This window comes from Podarcis liolepis (genome assembly GCF_965112155.1).
Source record: "Podarcis liolepis genome assembly, chromosome: 5".
NCBI lineage: Eukaryota > Metazoa > Chordata > Lepidosauria > Squamata > Lacertidae > Podarcis > Podarcis liolepis.
The window spans coordinates 21478412-21494922 of record NC_139556.1 but is presented as its reverse complement, the minus strand read 5'-3'; the positions used below and the strand labels follow the sequence as shown (position 1 = coordinate 21494922).

The window sequence follows — 16511 nt, the reverse complement described above, 5'->3', positions numbered from 1 at the left end:
CGCCTCTCTAGAGCCGTGTCCTGCCCCTTCCCCAAATCTGCTCCTGAGGTTTTGGGAATTCCCACCACCCCATAGAAGTTGTGTGGGGAGAGGAGAGGGGCAAAATTCTGTTATGCAGGCAAAAGTAGTTGTGCTGATAGCTTGTTGAATACAACTATGCAACTGAAGCTGTCATGAAAAAGTACCTGCTAACTGGATGGCAAACTAAACTGTTGGACTACACCGAAATGGCAAAACTGACCGGAAAGCTTAGGAACCAAGAGAATAAAAACTTTAAGAAAGAATAGGGAAAATTTATAATTTATTTAGGAGACCACTGTAAGCAGATGAAAACATTAGCAGGATTTTAGTCTCACTTGTAATGTAACAAATACTACGGACAATAAGGATAGATATAAAATATAGATTATGATATAATATGCAGTTGAAAATGTTGACATTAGGACCCATGGGGGGATGGAAATGTGTATTTGGTTTTGTTATAAATCTATATTTGAAAAATAGAATAAAAATGATTTTTAAAACCACAAAGTAACTTCAGTCAAGCGCTCCATAGAAAAGGTTACATTAAACTCTAAAGTATAATCTAAGATTGAACTCCATAGATATCTTTGTAATGGCCAGTAGGATTTCATGTTGTAGGCGATATTTCCTTAAAATAAAGGACTTGAGACAACCAGACGAGATATTCAGATCAAGATGTCCGATCAAGAGCTTATCCTTAACACAAAGAATATTACATTGGCTAATCCCTTTTGTAAAAATGGACTCACGCTTCAGTATTAATACACACAAGTGAGATGGTATCTTCCATTGGATTAAATGGTGCTTGGGGTTGGTTTGGTACTGGGATTAGGTGTTTAAATTACATTAAACTCTTCTTCATCCCTAGAGTATGAGATCAAACTTGCTAGCAAGTCAGCTTCATTGTTTTCTAGTTGTGGGGGTTTATTAAGCCTCTTCCATAGTCATGGAGATAGCCAAGGTCAACTGCAAGCATGACATTCTGATGCCATGTATGATGTCATAAATGGGATAAGCTCCAAGTCTTGGCAAAAGGAAAGCAAGCTGACAGTCAGACAGAGGCTTCATGCTGTCGAGATGAGTCTCCGGTGCATTTTGCACCAGCCAAAGCTTCTGAACATATTTCAAGAGCATCTCTACACAAAGGGCACTGTGTCCATGAAGTTTTAAGCATGGCGAAAGCGAGAGGCTACGGGTATTAAAAGTGTCTGTGTAAGGTAGGAAGCATCTGAGAAAAGGCGTTAGAGATGGAAATACCAATGCAAATGCCAGACATCACGAAGGCACATAATCCTGTTTAACATGAAGCAATTGGTCACTAGGGGGACCTTTAGTATGTGATCTTCTATTACTTGCTGCAGAATTTCTTTCTTTCTCGACTCAAAGGCCTCTTTCCCTTAACATGCCCGGCAACCCTGAGCATTTGAAAGATTGAGTGTGAAATTTAGATGAACATTAGCACGATAACAAAATGTTTAATGGAGGAGAAAGACTATAGTGGGGTTACTGAGGTCTGCAGAGGAGTGGGGTGGGGTGGGAGATGAAGAGGATGTCAGAGAAATGGAGGCTTTGGCTTGCAGAAAAGACAGCCACTCATATCAACAGGTCAACCCATGTCATGTTCAAGGACCCTGTCTTGAAACTCTTTGAGCAACGTCATGGGCAGGGGGCTTCCAGCTACCCCACCTGCTGCCTTTGGAAGCCTGATAGGGGGACTGTGAGCAACATAATGAAAGAAGTGTTTCTGAGACCAAGGTGCGATTGTCCATCTCACTTCTTGTTTTGGCCATTGCCCGGGAGATTTAATGTAATCTTGTTATATCTATAGTGCTGAAATGTAATTTGGGAGGGGGGTATGTTGGTATATTTGCTATCATGTCGTTGTTTTATTATGTTATTACAAAAGTGTTCTTGTGGTGGCTTTTGAGATGTACCACAGTGGAACTTTGGTTGTCAAACGTAATCTGTTCCGGAAGACCATTCAGCTTCCAAAACGTTTGACAACCAAGGCACAATTGCTGGTCAGCAAACTCCATTGAAAAAATTGGAGAAACGCACCTCAGAAGCCATAGGACTTCCAAGGCGCGTTCGAAAATGGAAGCATTCACTTCTGGGTTGTCGGCATTCTAAAGCCGAAGTGTTTGACTTCCAAAGCGTTTGACAACCGAGGTTCCACTGTATATTCCTGCTTTCTTTGTTGCAAGCCACCTGGAGCATGATTCTTTTTGTGGAACAGTGGTATACAAACAAAATAATGGTGGTGGTGGTGGTGGTGATTAACAGAAATATTTTAGGACAACCTCTCCAGGATAACTCCAGGGTAGAGGATTAGTTGAGGCATTAGTATTTTATTTCAGCAACCCCTTTCTTTTTTTAATAGTGAAATGTTTTGTGTTGACCCTTAGACCTTTTTCTGTTGGCTGTTTAGCAAACAGGCATATTAGAAGGGGCCTCCTGTCTCACAAACTCACACGTACACACCAAGCAATTGTTTACTTCATGTTCATTCTCACTCGTTTTTAATCCTATGCAGCAAGCCTCAAAACATCAGTGAGCTCCTGACAGCTTTAATTGGTTCAGCCAACAACGTGAGTAGCATCCTGCCTGAACAAACCATGAATGGCATGAAGAAGACAACAATAAGCAGGGCCTGACCTACTGTTCAGCAGTGAGGCATTCGCCTCAGGCGGCAGATGCTGGGAGGCCACAGTGACAGCCCGCCCAGCATTTTCTCCTGAGCCTCCTAGCCATTCCCACCTTTTGGAGATCAGAGGTGTGTGCCTTACACCTTCTAAACAACCTGCTGACTGCTATCCCATTGCCCAGTCAGCTTCTGTACATTTAGGGTTGCCATGTTTCAAAAAGTAAAAACCAGGACATCCCAAAAGTCATTGAGCACAATTTTTCAATTGATTTGATTGACAAAGCACTGCCTTTCAGAAATCCCCCCCCCCCACAACATCAGTTCCGCCTTTGAAATTCTGGTAATGTCCAGGAAAATCTGGATATATGGCGGTGTGTGTGTGTGTGTGTGAGAGAGAGAGGGGGGGGGGAGGGAGTCTTTGCCTAGCTTGCCTAAGGCAGCAAAATGTATTGGGACAGCCCTGATAGTAAACACAGTGGTGACCTGGTTAGATATTAATATTCTGCTAAACCAGTTTTGAGAACGTGCACTCTTCCTCATTATGAAAATACATTAATGTCTTACTTGTCCAAACTGCTTGGAGGGGAGCATCCAAAATACTTAATGAGTCATGAATTCAAAAACAAACAAACAGGAGTTCTCTTTATCTAGGCTTGCATTGACATGGTGGGCCACTTGATGAATTTAGAGATTATGCAGGGGGTTTCAGTTTGCCAGGGTTTGATCATGTGGATACTCTTATGTTTTGCTTTCTCAGTCTTGGACAAAAGTGTAAAAAGCAAGAAAATAAAAAGTGTTCATAGAGGAAATAGTTTTGGAGTCAAGTGAGCCATTGGAAACGGGCCCCTTGAAGATGCAGCCCTTCAAATAAGGGTTTTTATTTATTTTATTTTTAAGTGGATTTGAAGATTCCACCATAATGTTGCAAGGTGATGTCAAACAGGCTAATTTCTAAAAGATAATAATACAGATATTAGAGTTTGGAAACCATACTGTCTCACCAGTAAGCCTCTGTAATCCCAGGTATGTTGTTTTTCTTCTGTTCAAGTTGAACCCTGACCACTTGGGCTGCTCATGAAAGGCTCGATAAATCTGGTATTGCTGCCTGCTTGGGTCTGAAAATCAGGGAGCTTGTCAAGCCCTTGGCAGTTCAGAAGACTTGACGGGTAAACAAGGCCATTTTGTATTGTTGCAAGTCTTTTCATGTGATATGCTGGTACCTCTTTTTTGTACGATAGGGTCTCCACAATCTGAATGCAGCCAGCTACATTCTGGCAGTCATCCAGAACCACTCCAAAACAACAGAGATATTCTTGCAGTCCTCCAGAAGCATGGAGATATTCTGGTAGTCTTCCAGAGCTACTTCTTAGCACATTTCATCATCAAACTGCTAGAGATCTTCCAAAACCAGCTGCTGTCACATCATAGCACGTTTGGTGTCCTCAGAAAACATGCAAGCAAACATGTTTGGGGGGGGCCTGATCTTTCAAAAATGGTGGGAAAATGAGTGAAAGCTCTAGGCAGGTAGAGTCACTACTACATGGATGAACCTCAAGATCTTGTCTGCCATATAAAGGGCATTTTCAGTCTTCCCTGTTGTCCAGCAAGATTTAAAGTGCATTTTTTTGAAAACCGTAGTACAATTATTTTTGTTCTTCTACATATTAAGTATGTAATTGATGCACCTGTAGAATTGACCGTAAAATTGGGCAATTGGAAGTCATCCCCATTGAGTATTATTGATGGGCCAGTTATAATGGGTCAGTTATACGGCAGCAGTTAGTTTCATAAAAGGACAAGAGACACTCAGACAGGGGGAAAAGAAGTAGAAGTTCGAAGTTGTGCAATGTGAAGAAGTACTCCAGGTCCTTTGGGACAGGGATCACATAAAGCTCTGCAAATGAAATTATACTTGGACGCATAACATTTATAGCTCTTATCCCAGTTACAGATAATGCAACTCAAGAGTAATTATATTGGAAGTAAATGACCTGAGACTAATTTTGTTAAAAAAGCAAGATCAGCATCAATATTTTGTTGCAGACTAGGAAGGGGGGGCGGGAATCAGTGCAAGGAACAGAAAGAGACTCTTGTGGATACAAAGGCTGAGCTGAAGCAATGGGACAACGACAAAGCATGGAAAAGTTGAAACCTTACCAGTTAGATTTTTTATTGTGGGGGGATGGATGATGAGCGTAGGCCTCTGTTCCCCCACAATTGATTGGTGGAATTTCAACAGCAACCTCTCTTTTTTTAACCCATATTATTCTATTCTCACAATCTAGATTTCTGTCTCGTTGGCCAACTCTGCACGGCCCATTGACATATCAGAGCCATGAGAAACCGCCGTTGCTTTTCTCGCTGCATCTACGGCTCTAGATGCAGTTGAAATTGGCTGTGTGTACTTCACAAGAGCTGGTGTGACTTCTGCGCATCAGAACAAGGCGACGTGATCTCAGACAATTGGACTGTTGCGCTACGAGGATTCTAGGTCAGCTCTCATCAGGCACTGCCTGACCCCGGGTCTGTGCGAGAAGCTTAAACATTTCAGAGGGATGACATGGAACGACAGCAGCTCGGTGAGCACAATGAAAAGCCTGCGGTCAAATCATGGCCCCAATTGAAGTCCGCGGCAAAGCTCCCATTGACTTCCACCGGGTGAGATGTTCACCTCAAGGCGCCGGGGGTTAACTGCCGGCTGTACGTTGATTAGACCTTCTATGGTTGATTTCCTCAGCTTGCCTGGAGAGATGATTTATGGCAGCTAGGCTGCTGCTCTTCATCTGGGTCTCAAGTAAATCACATCAGAGGGGCAAACACCTCCTTGCCTCCATCTTGGTCAGAGCAGTAAATTTCCATGGCTCACTAACAGACCGATACAAAAGGATATTGTAGTAAGCTTAGACAGCGATGCCTGTCCTTCTTGAAGGTAGACTTGAAAAGACCAAAAATGATTGTCGTAATACATCATCGCTAAAGGTCTTTCCCCCCAAAGGATCTCCTGATTTTTCTGTCCAACATCCTACATTTCTCTCCATTAGTGGGGTCATTACTTCTTCTTTTTAAACAATAATTTTTATTTGATTTTACAAGTGTAGAATACATGTCCATCTTTAGAGATTTCTCTGAATCTCCTGACTTCCCACCACCCCCTCCATGGGTCCTTTTGTCAAACCTTTCAACTGCATATTATTTCATAATCCATGTTTTCTATCTCTCCACGTTGTCCATGATGATTACTACAAGTGTTATTAACATCCTGCTAATGTTTTCATCTGCTTACAGTGATCTCCTAAATAAATTATAATTTTTCCCCATTCTTTATTGAAGTTTTTGTCTCCTTGGTTCCTGAGCTTTCCAGTCAGTTTTGCCATTTTGGCGTACTCCAATAGCTTGATTTACCATTCCTCTCTGGTAGGGAGTGTTTCTTCTTTCCATCTCTGGGCTCATAGCATCTGTGCAGCTGTTGTTGCATACATAGAAAGTCTTTTCTGCTCCTTTGGGGATCTCAGTACCTACAATTCTTAATTTAAAAAGCTTCTGGTTTGTTTTTTTTAATAAATGTTATTTTAAACATTTTCCCATTCATTATATATCATTTCCCAAAATGCTTTTATTGCCTTACATGACCACCACATATGATAAAAGGTACCTTCTTCTTTACATTTCCAGCAGGTATTTGTACTTGTTTTATACATAATTTTGTTTCAGCGTACAACAAGACATGTTCATTAATTTCAATGTGTACGTAAAACTTAGCTGAATACCACCCACCTTTCCCCAGAGGTGTAAATGGTGATTTTTTAGAGGAAAGAAAAAGGATTCGTAGAAAATTGGGAGCTCAGAAAATAAATATAGATGTGTTTTAGTGCAGCTACTAAGGGGGAATTTAAAAAAAAATCAAGAAAGGAGGGATGGGAAGTCAATAAGAAAATGTGTAACAAAAAAAAGAGAGGTGTGCGATTGGAGTTATGCAATAATTTGAAAGATTTAATAAAAATCATTACAAAAAAGAGACTACATAAAGATGGAAGCTGAGCCCACTTACTGCGCTTTTTGGCTCCAGGCACTGAAAATGAATCTTGTTCATATCTGCACACTCCTCCATTGTCTCCTGAGACAGACAGATGGCAACAACTAACCTACATAGCTCCATCCAAGGTTCTGTTTCTTGGTTATGCTATGCTAGAGTATGATGGAAAGCTGGGAGCTCACCTTTTTCTTTTTTCTTTTGCAAGAGAGAGAGATTATATAGTTAAAGGGTTTAATTTGCCTCTTAAAGCAGGAACAGTTTTGCGTTATTGGCTGGGATCTGAAGAACTAACCCCTTGCTCAAAAACGGCTTTGGGTAGATCCGTCACGTTGCTTTTGAAGCTGAGTGAACTCTCCAAAGCCGCTTTTGATATACAGTGGTACCTCGGGTTACAAACACCTCGGGTTGCAAACAGTTCGGGTTACAGACTCCGCTAACCCAGAAGTAGTACCTCGGGTGAAGAACTTTACCTCAGGATGAGAACAGAAATCGTGCGCCAGCGGCACGGTGGCAGCGGGAGGCCCCATTAGCTAAAGTGGTAGCTCAGGTTAAGAACGGTTTCAGGTTAAGAACAGACCGCCGGAACGAATTAAGTTCGTAACCAGAGGTACCACTGTATAACATGTGGGTGACTGTTTTATAAGGGGAGATGGGTAAAAAAAAAACACCCACCAGGCCTGCCAGAGTCCCACGGTGCTGCTCAAGTAGCTTTTTGAACCCCAGCATCTGTGTATGTTCAGTACCAACAGCCACATAAGTCAAGGAACTGGCAGGGACTTCCAACGCTGAGAACGTACACAGGGATCTGACTGAGACAACAGAAGCATTGTTTGGAACAAGTCCTCAAAATTTCCATTTTCCAGTAGCTGGGAAAGCAGGAAGGGTTGCCAGCAGTGACGTTTGTTGCCCATTGGTGCTCATTGGGTTTGGTAGGATGGAAGGCAAGGAGCCTACCAGTAGGTGGAGCCAGAGCCAACTAATTCTGGTTTTGCCCCCATCCGCCTCCCTGACAGTTAATGGGCCAATATCCTATTCACCCTAACAGACAAGGCTCCATTAGTTGCCCACTCCCAACCCCAATAAAGCACTTGTGCTTTTGACAGTAGGTATTTGTGCTCCGGCGCAGACAGAATCGTAGCTCCAAAACTGCAGAGACGTTTTAATGCAATTACTGGCTGACCAAATGATTTAGCCCCTGTGAAGGCCGGGCAGGCTTTAATGCTCTCGCGTGCATTCAAATCAGTCACTTCCTGGCTGTAATTTTTGCTTGTTATCCCTTGGCACTGGCCAAGTCAATCAATTCTTACATTCAGAACCCACCGCTGCCATTGCCGCTGCTGCTGCCGCTGCTGCAGGATACAAAATAATGAAGAAAAATAGGTGGGGTGTTGAAGGAGGTAAGCCAGACTGAAGACGCTGTGATGTGGAATGAAAGTAAAAGCCGGATGAGTCGAAACCCCTCAGGGGTTTTCAAGTTAGAATGGCACAGCAATGTTCAAATCTGGATTTACATGATTCACATCCTTGTGTGTGTGTGTGTGTGTGTGTGTGTGGAGCTGGGGGAGGGTGGCAGTAGTTTGCTAACATTTACAGTAAATATGAAAAGAGGGTTATCAAGAGGTTTTTCGTTTAGACTACACTAGCCAACAAGGCTATGGGCTCCATATATGAACTGCTTTTCTGTGGAAGCACTGAGAAAACATTAGTATAATGCAGTTGGGATCCTGGGCAGTCCCAGCAGCAAAGGTGGCAGCAAAATGGCACCTCTGCAAACAAGAGCTGATGCAGCAAACCTTACAAACACTTTCCCAGCTTCCATGGCAATTGTCAGGGATGAGCCAGCTCCTAGTGGAACTTTACAGCCTGCTACAGAACAGAGAGGCTTAGATTTGACGCCAGGCTGAGCAAAGAACACAGCAGTCAGTGGTGAATCCTCTGGACATTGGAATGCCGGTTGCCAAGGGAACAAATGAGAGTGGGCTGGAACACAGCCAAAGTTCTCAGGAAGCTCAAACAGCCGCAAACAGACACAGAGACAGTCTGTCAGAACAGGAAGAGGCTGGAGCTAATCCAATAAGTCTGAAGAGTCAGTGAATGGGAGGGCTGCTAGATAGGAAGCAAAACAAGAGACGTAAGGGGCAATGGTTCAATATATTCTGTAGAAACCGGAAGAAGTCTTCCGAAGGGTCATCTTGAGTGATAATGCTGGTGGCTGCGTTAGAGCCGTCCGGAGCTATATGTTTGTTTTTGCAATACATCCTCCTTTTTAATTAACTAAGCTTACTATGTTATCAAGCTGGGAACCTGGACTCCTGACAGCAATGTTGTTGGCTCCCACCAGTCATTCTGTCCTGTGCTGAAAACATTCCCATATGGATCCCTGATACTAGAGCTCCACTGGTGCAAGGAGTCAGTCAATATCCTATCCTTATTCAACCAGTCCACATGGAGAATAGATTTGCACGGCAAGTACTTCCTCTTGTCACCAATGAGGGTTAAAGGTGCTTAAAATTGCCTGGGTTGTGCCCTTTGTGACCAAAACTGGAATTGTGGAATTTGTGTTTTTGAAACGCGTCCTTTGCAGGAAACAACAACAACACACTACAAAATCCAAAATAGATAATTTAAAAGTTGGTAAATGGGTTGAATATTTTGTGTGATTGTCATCGATTTATTTGTAGCTATTCAACAGACTTGTAGCAAAGTCACTGACCCCCAAATAAACACCAGGCTCAGACAGGAACAGAACCAGCCTAACACATTTTGCTGCCTGAAGCAAAAGAGAAGATGGAGCAATGCAACAATATTATCCATCACAGCTGGAACAATGGGGCAGCTTATGAAGTGCAGAACTGGCTAGCTAGCCCACCGGGGAAATAATAGGAACACTGTTGCCACATCACAGCCTCTGACACATGAGGCATTCTGCTTAATGGTCGCACTGGAGGGAGGAAGAGGCCACTTGGTTTTATTCTGAGGAAGGTGCTTTTCAAGGGCTGCGCAGAGCAGCAGCATTCAAAAGAGGAGCCTGAAGTATCAGTCATTTCTTTCAGAATGAGGAGAATAATGAAGAAAGAAGGGGAGGCAGATGGGGAAATGCCAGTATGAAGATTTATGCAACTCTAAGGTGATTAAGTAGCAATTATGAAAGCTGACTTGCAAATATTAGCATAAAATGTCCTTCCTGAAGTACTTAAATGCCTAAATGCACAAATCTCTTTGTGCATTCCACATTGGCCACAATATGTACACACATCTCAAATCCCAAATGTAAAATGTGGTCCCACTGCTGGTTTATAAGGACTGTCAGTCAGCCATGTTTATCTACTGGTAAGCAGATCCCTGCTCCAGCCCATTTCATAAATAATTGGGAGTAGAGTGGTACCTCGCAAGACGAATGCCTCGCAAGACAAAAAACTCGCTAGACGAAAGGGTTTTTTGTTTTTTGAGCTGCTTCGCAAGACGATTTCCCCTATGGGCTTGCTTCGCAAGACGGAAACGTATTGCAACTTTGTTTTCTTTTTCTTAACACCGTTAATACAGTTGCGACTTGACTTCGAGGAGCAACTCATAGAACGCGCTGTGGTAGCCTTTTTGAGGTTTTTAAAGACTTCGGTGATTTTTTAAGCTTTTCCAAAACTTTCCCGACACCGTGCTTCGCAAGACGAAAAAAATCGCAAGGCGACAAAACTCGCGGAACGAATTAATTTCGTCTTGCGAGGCACCACTGTAGTCAGGTCGATTCCCTGCATGCCCTCTAAATGTCGGGAATGCAAATCTGGACGCCATATTAGTGACGACATCATTCTTGCACATCACAGCTTGGAAGCCACAACCTTTCCTAGGTCTTAATGCCAATGTGGCTCCCTCCTTATTGCCCCATTGTGTTCCTTCTGTTTTCATGGATAGCCTGTGTTCTCTTGGCTCCATGTATCCTGTGGAAGGACCTCTAAAGCCACAGCTTCCCACTTCAGATGTCATGGGAAATGGCAGTATAAGAAATGGATTATTATTGTTGTTGTTGAAGCTGGATGCATGAGGAGAAGACAGGAGGGATGAAGAGGAAACATGCAGGAATAATGCTTGTTCCCAATGCAATAGAACAGGGTTTACTGTACCGAAATGGTTACATTTGGATTGGGCCTAGGACCGCCATAAATTCTTGCGGCTTTTGCCACAGGTTGTGCCACCCATGCAGCAAGTATTCTGCTCCTATTTTGATGCCATTGCAATTGATGACGTGGGTATTCCCTGACAGAAAAGCAGGGGAAATCCCACTGTAACGACATCCATACAAAGCCCTCTGTTCACCACCTGCCTATGCACACCTGCAAGATCAAGATGTCAGGTGCTGATTCTAACCACACTTATCTGGAAGCAAGTTCTGTTGCAATCTCTGTACAATTCAATGCTGTTCAATGTGCCAGTTCCCATAACCAAAGTCCTTGAAGTGGCAGGGTTACTGGAAAGGATTCTCGTGGTTCATCTCTTCAGGGAGCTGAGGGGGGGGGAGCTAGTAGCTCTCTCTTCCTTCCCTCGCTGAGCATTCAACAAGGAACAAAAATGAGTGGGGACGTGGAGCAGCTTCTTCCTGCTGGGCTGTATTGTGGGGAGTTGCGGTCGAACTAATCGGATCCATTGCTTGTTTGACCTACTCACGATGTGGCACATCCCAAAGCAGAAAGTGTGAGATCTGGCAGAAGCAAGCCTGTTTGGAAGCTGGAATATGAATGGTCCAAGAATACTACCTTTCCCAGGGCTCAGACTTTCTCTGAAGAGGTTGTGCATGTTTGTGGATGGGTGGGGGCCAAATGACTCTCTCCTTCCTCGCTATGTTCTGAGAATCCATGAGGGTAACAGATGTGTCCTTCTCTGGACCTTCTTGCATGTTCCTCAAGAGCATGGAGAGAGCTGTCTGATCCTCCTACAGGTAAGCTTTAGGTGCATGCATAGGTGCCAATTCTAAAGGGCCCAGGTCACTTCGGGGCCACCAATAAAATATTTGCCCCCTCCCAATGCTGAGGACAAGCAGGAGCAGAGGTGGTCAAATGAGGAGCCAAGTGTGGTGTGGCATGGCTTCTGTGGCTCCTTCTCCTGCCACAAAGGGAGGGAGAAGCATCCACAGGCCAGTGGCAGGAGGAGGAGGAGGAAGCCAAGTGCCCAAGAAGAGGAGCCATTGGCCACTGAAGTTGTGCCCCCACAGCATTTGATACCACCCCCTGACTCCTCCTAGCATCCTGACATCACATGCATCATCAGCACCCCTAATCTTCTGCTCAAATCAGTGCCTCTGGCGCATGGTTCTTTCTGACTTATTCCAGGGAACCCAAATCCTAATGAATCTATTGCATGGCTTTCTGCGAGTTACAGTTCATAGCTCAAAAAACGGGGCGATCCATTGTCAATTAGAAAATTAATCCATATGGCTTTGCCGTTGATACATTAATACTGTCAAATCCCAGCGCCATATTGATCTGCATGCTTAATTATCTTTTGTAAACAGAGCATCCAGTACCGACTTTTGAGTAAAGGATTATTGGAAAAGGTGAGAGATTTGTTGATACATTCTGAAGTCTGGAGCTCAGGGGCGGTCTCTTCGACATACGTCAAGCTCAAGGGATAGCTGGTCCCTAAATGTCGGGTTAGCACAACCTTTGACTGAGCATGCTGAACACAACGTCCGAGCCATGAACTGAAGCCAATTTGGTGTTTCTCAGCATCCCTGTTTGTATATTAGTCTGCTGAGTGGCACTTTGACTTAGCTGGTCCCAACTTATATTAAGACAGTTCTTAATTCTCCGTTTTATTATGCTTCTGTCATTGCTAGCTAAAGGGAACTAACATTCATTGGAATAATCAAAACAAAAAGGCAGCTAAAAATGCTTTTTTTAAAAAAAAACCCACTGCATTTTGTGATCTGTTTACATTAATATTTAATTTAAAGTAGTTTGAAGATTAATGCCTGCAATTCTTTCCCTTTCTTTTCTTTTTTAAGCTTTATTAACCAAAGATGCTAGAGGATAGCATTTTGCCCGTTGCACTGCAGAAAACCGCGCCAAGGAGGAAAATGTGTTTGTGGCTGAAATCCTACAAAACCATCCCTTTCTCATCCTCCGCCCCTCTCCTCCTTCCTAAATAATAATAATAACAAAACACCAATCCATGGGGTACTAACAGGGCTCTGATTAAATATTCTGTGTCATAATTTATGCAAAAGCAAATCCCAACAGGAATCAGGAGCTCTGAAAAATCTGTTGTGAAATAATTATCCTGAATGACATTGTCGAAATGGTCCACAAGGATGTTGTCAATAATACATTACACAAAATCGGTTGGAAATAAACCTTGAAAATTACATGATATTCCTGGAACCTTGAAAGAATTATCTGTAAACAAATTTAATCAGTTTGATGTTATGCATCCCACTCAACCTCTTATTATCTGATCATCTAGGTTTCAGAACACTATGGGGAGTTGAATGACAATGAGCAGCATCTTGTGAGAGATGACTTGCCGATGCTTGTGTGCGCTGGTTACTGAGCTACCTGGTCACCTTTCTGACCCGCTTTTAATTTGCATTCCTGCCTTGTTGCTTGGATGCCTTTGGTGACACCCACTAATGGGGACGTGGCTGTTTGTTTTACTCCCCTGACAAGAAGGTAGCTTGTTAGCCAAGGTGTGAACTTGCTCCTTTGCCTATGATTTGCAAAAGTGGTTACCTGATTTTGTCTGTTTGGCATTCTCTCTTTGTTTGTTTGCTTGCTTGCTTGAAACATGATGTCTCCCATGATTAGTGATAGATACTATATGGGAATGAAATTTGGTATACAGTGGTGCCCCGCAAGACGAATGCCTCGCAAGACGGAAAACTCGCTAGACGAAAAAGTTTTCCGTTTTGGAGGTGCTTCGCAAAATGAATTTCCTATGGGCTTGCTTCACAAGACGACAATGTCTTGCGAGTTCCTGCTGGTTTTTTTCCCTCCCCCCCCTTTTTCTAAGCCGCTAAGCCGCTTATCAGCTGATCCGATCAGCAGATAAGCCGCTAAAAGCCGCTAATAGCGCTAATCCGCTAATCCTTCAATGGGCTTGCTTCGCAAGACGAAAAAACCGCTAGACGAAGAGAATCACAGAACGGATTCTTTTCGTCTTGCGAGGCACCACTGTACATGGTCAGGACTAGGCCTGGGCGATATCTGTTTTTCAACATTGCAATATACTGACATATCACAATGTCTGAAATAAGGATAGCGCTGTGTAGAGGCATTGACTGGCTTTACAGTTTTTCCTCCATCATAATTTTTGCCAGCGCCTGCTATGGTGATTTTCTGCCCCCTGCAGAGGAGAGCTAAGCCAGCAGAGTTAACAGGGGCTGCAGGAATCGAAAGCAGCATTTTCCAACATTGTGATTTTTGCATAGCATGCACACACACAAATGCATCATGATTCACAATATATTGACAGGTCAAAAATTATGAAACTGATTATCACGATATGGAGTTCAGATCGGTTTTGGATGATATATCGCCCATCCCTAGCCAGGACCCAAATTCCACATTTCAGATTTAAATACCAGCACAACTCACCCAGCTGTTTTCAAAGGATGGAGGAAAGTCAAGATATTGTTATAGATCTTGGGGGGGGGTTAACAGAGTTTGGGGGTGCAGGGGCACTTATAATATGGTTACCAGGTGTCCCCATTTCCTGGGGACAGTCCCCAGATTTACAAATCAGTCCCCTATCATTTCCACTATCATTCCGACTGAAGTTGAAAAGAGTCCCCGGATTCATTGAAAAAAATCTGGTAACCATAACTTATAACTGCTAGAGCAAGTGAGTGTTAGAAATTAATAAGTGGTCGAATTTGGATAATATTTGACGTATTGAAGGGAAGATGCCAGGCCAGGCATCTGAGGTAGAAATGGCTAAGAATGACAAAAGATTCTGGAAGCAAGTCTTTAACACATCAGTGAAAACCATCATGGGGATGAGATTCTTTGCCAGTGGACAGAATCAGTGCGGGGGGCGGGGGGGGGGAGTTCCCAAGGTTACTGTGGATGGAGAAAGTTTAGGATTTCAGCTTCCAGGACTTGGAAAACAGGGGAGGGGGTAGGCCATAGCTGTCAACTTACAGATTTGAAAATAAGAGACCAGCAGCCTTGAAAATAAGGGACCAGCAGCCAAAATAAGGGATTTTAGTCAACCAGTTAAAAGGGACCAGATAATTTTGGAGAGCAGCGCCGGTTTTTAGCCCTTCGTTTCCAGAGGTTGCTGCTCAAGACACCAGCCAATGAAACACTGCAATTAAATAACTACAAGCAGCAACCACTTTTAGCGCAAAACGAAGTCCAAGCTACGAAGATGCTGCTGCAGTTCTGTATCTTTTCTCTCGTGCTCCATCTGCAGCTCTCAATTCCATCAGGTGGGGCGGGAGGAAGGGGGGAAAATAGTGCCCGAAGTAAACCCGCAGATCAGACCATCTATGCTAGTCTACCACTACAAATCTATGGGAGAAGCGCTTGCGGTCCTTCCCTTGTAGCCCTTGGAATACCTGCCCGCGCCTCCGCCTCCTCCTCTTCCTCCTCTCTCTGAACTGCTTTCTCTATTGTTGCCCTCACTCTCCTCTCAAGGCTCCTTATCAATTCATAGACCATGCCAGGCTGCCCATCTCATCTGGGTCCTTCGGCAGCACAGCTGCAGTACGGCCTAGCGGGAGCGGGAGTGGGAGCAGCAGTGATGGGCAGAGGGGAGGCCCCAAGCAGAGACTCTCAGTTCAGCGGCCGCGAGGAGGATGGTGGCGGAAGGGCCCAAGGCTTCCACCAGTCCCGGTGGGGAGGGGCTCCCGGGGGCCGAGGCTGGTGAGAGGAGGCTGCAGGGGGGTGGGCCGGGTAGCCAAGCAACACAGTTGGAGCCTCCCTCCTCCCTGGCCGGCAGGGAGGGAGGGAGAGGAGCTGCTTCCTTTGAAACCCGGGAAATTTAAGGGACATCCATCAATAAGGGACAGCAGCGGGACATGGCGCTGGGATAAGGGACTGTCCCTCCAAATAAGGGACGCTTGACAGCTATGGGGTAGGCTGCGCCCAAAGAAGGTGAAAGTGTTGTTACACAAGGCTTGGGGCGGGGGGGGGGATTGGGGTTGGGCAATGGTTCTTGGGAAGGAGAAAGGTGGAACCAGAACTCCAGACAGAGGCCATGCAAGGCAGAAGCATACTGGCAGGCTGCAACAGACACGAAGATTGTAATGCTCTGAACTCTCTCCAAAGTAGACCCAGGTGTAAATATGTGAACAATATGGGACAGTATGGAACAATATGGAATAGTATGGGATGCGGGTGGCGCTGTGGTCTAAACCACCAAGCCTCTTGGGCTTGCCGATCAGAAGGTCGGCGGTTCGAATCTCCGTGACAGGGTGAGCTCCTGTTGCTCGGTCCCAGCTCCTGCCAACCTAGAAGTTCAAAAGCATGCCAGTGCAAATAGGTAAATAGGTACCACTATGGCAGGAAGGTAAACAGTGTTTCCGTGCGCTCTGGTTTCTGTCATGGTGCTCCGTTGCACCAGAAGTGGTTTAGTCCTGCTGGCCACATGACCTGGAAAGCTGTCTGTGGACTAACGCCGGCTCCCTCATCCTGAAAACGAGATAAGCGCCGCAACCCCATAGTCACCTTTGACTGGAATTAACCATCCAGGGGCCCTTTACCCTTTTTTACCTATGTGAACAATAAACCATTTCTCTTAAAGAAACCAGTCTCTGCTGTGCCTTGATTTCCCAATGGAAACATGACCAATCAGGGTGCCAGCTCTACTCTAGGAAGC

The 16511-nt window shown here is 44.4% G+C and overlaps 2 long non-coding RNA genes across 2 annotated transcripts; both read left to right on the top strand.

The window, feature by feature from the left end:
* Positions 1-541: 541 nt before the first annotated feature.
* Positions 542-5988, top strand: LOC310706914. Its single transcript, XR_014526242.1, has 2 exons — positions 542-1241; positions 4954-5988. It is a non-coding gene; the product is annotated as an uncharacterized lncRNA (long non-coding RNA).
* Positions 5989-11554: 5566 nt separating this feature from the next.
* LOC310706751 lies at positions 11555-13007 on the top strand. The gene is made up of 3 exons (XR_014526146.1): positions 11555-11631; positions 12205-12246; positions 12697-13007. It is a non-coding gene; the product is annotated as an uncharacterized lncRNA (long non-coding RNA).
* Positions 13008-16511: the final 3504 nt, after the last annotated feature.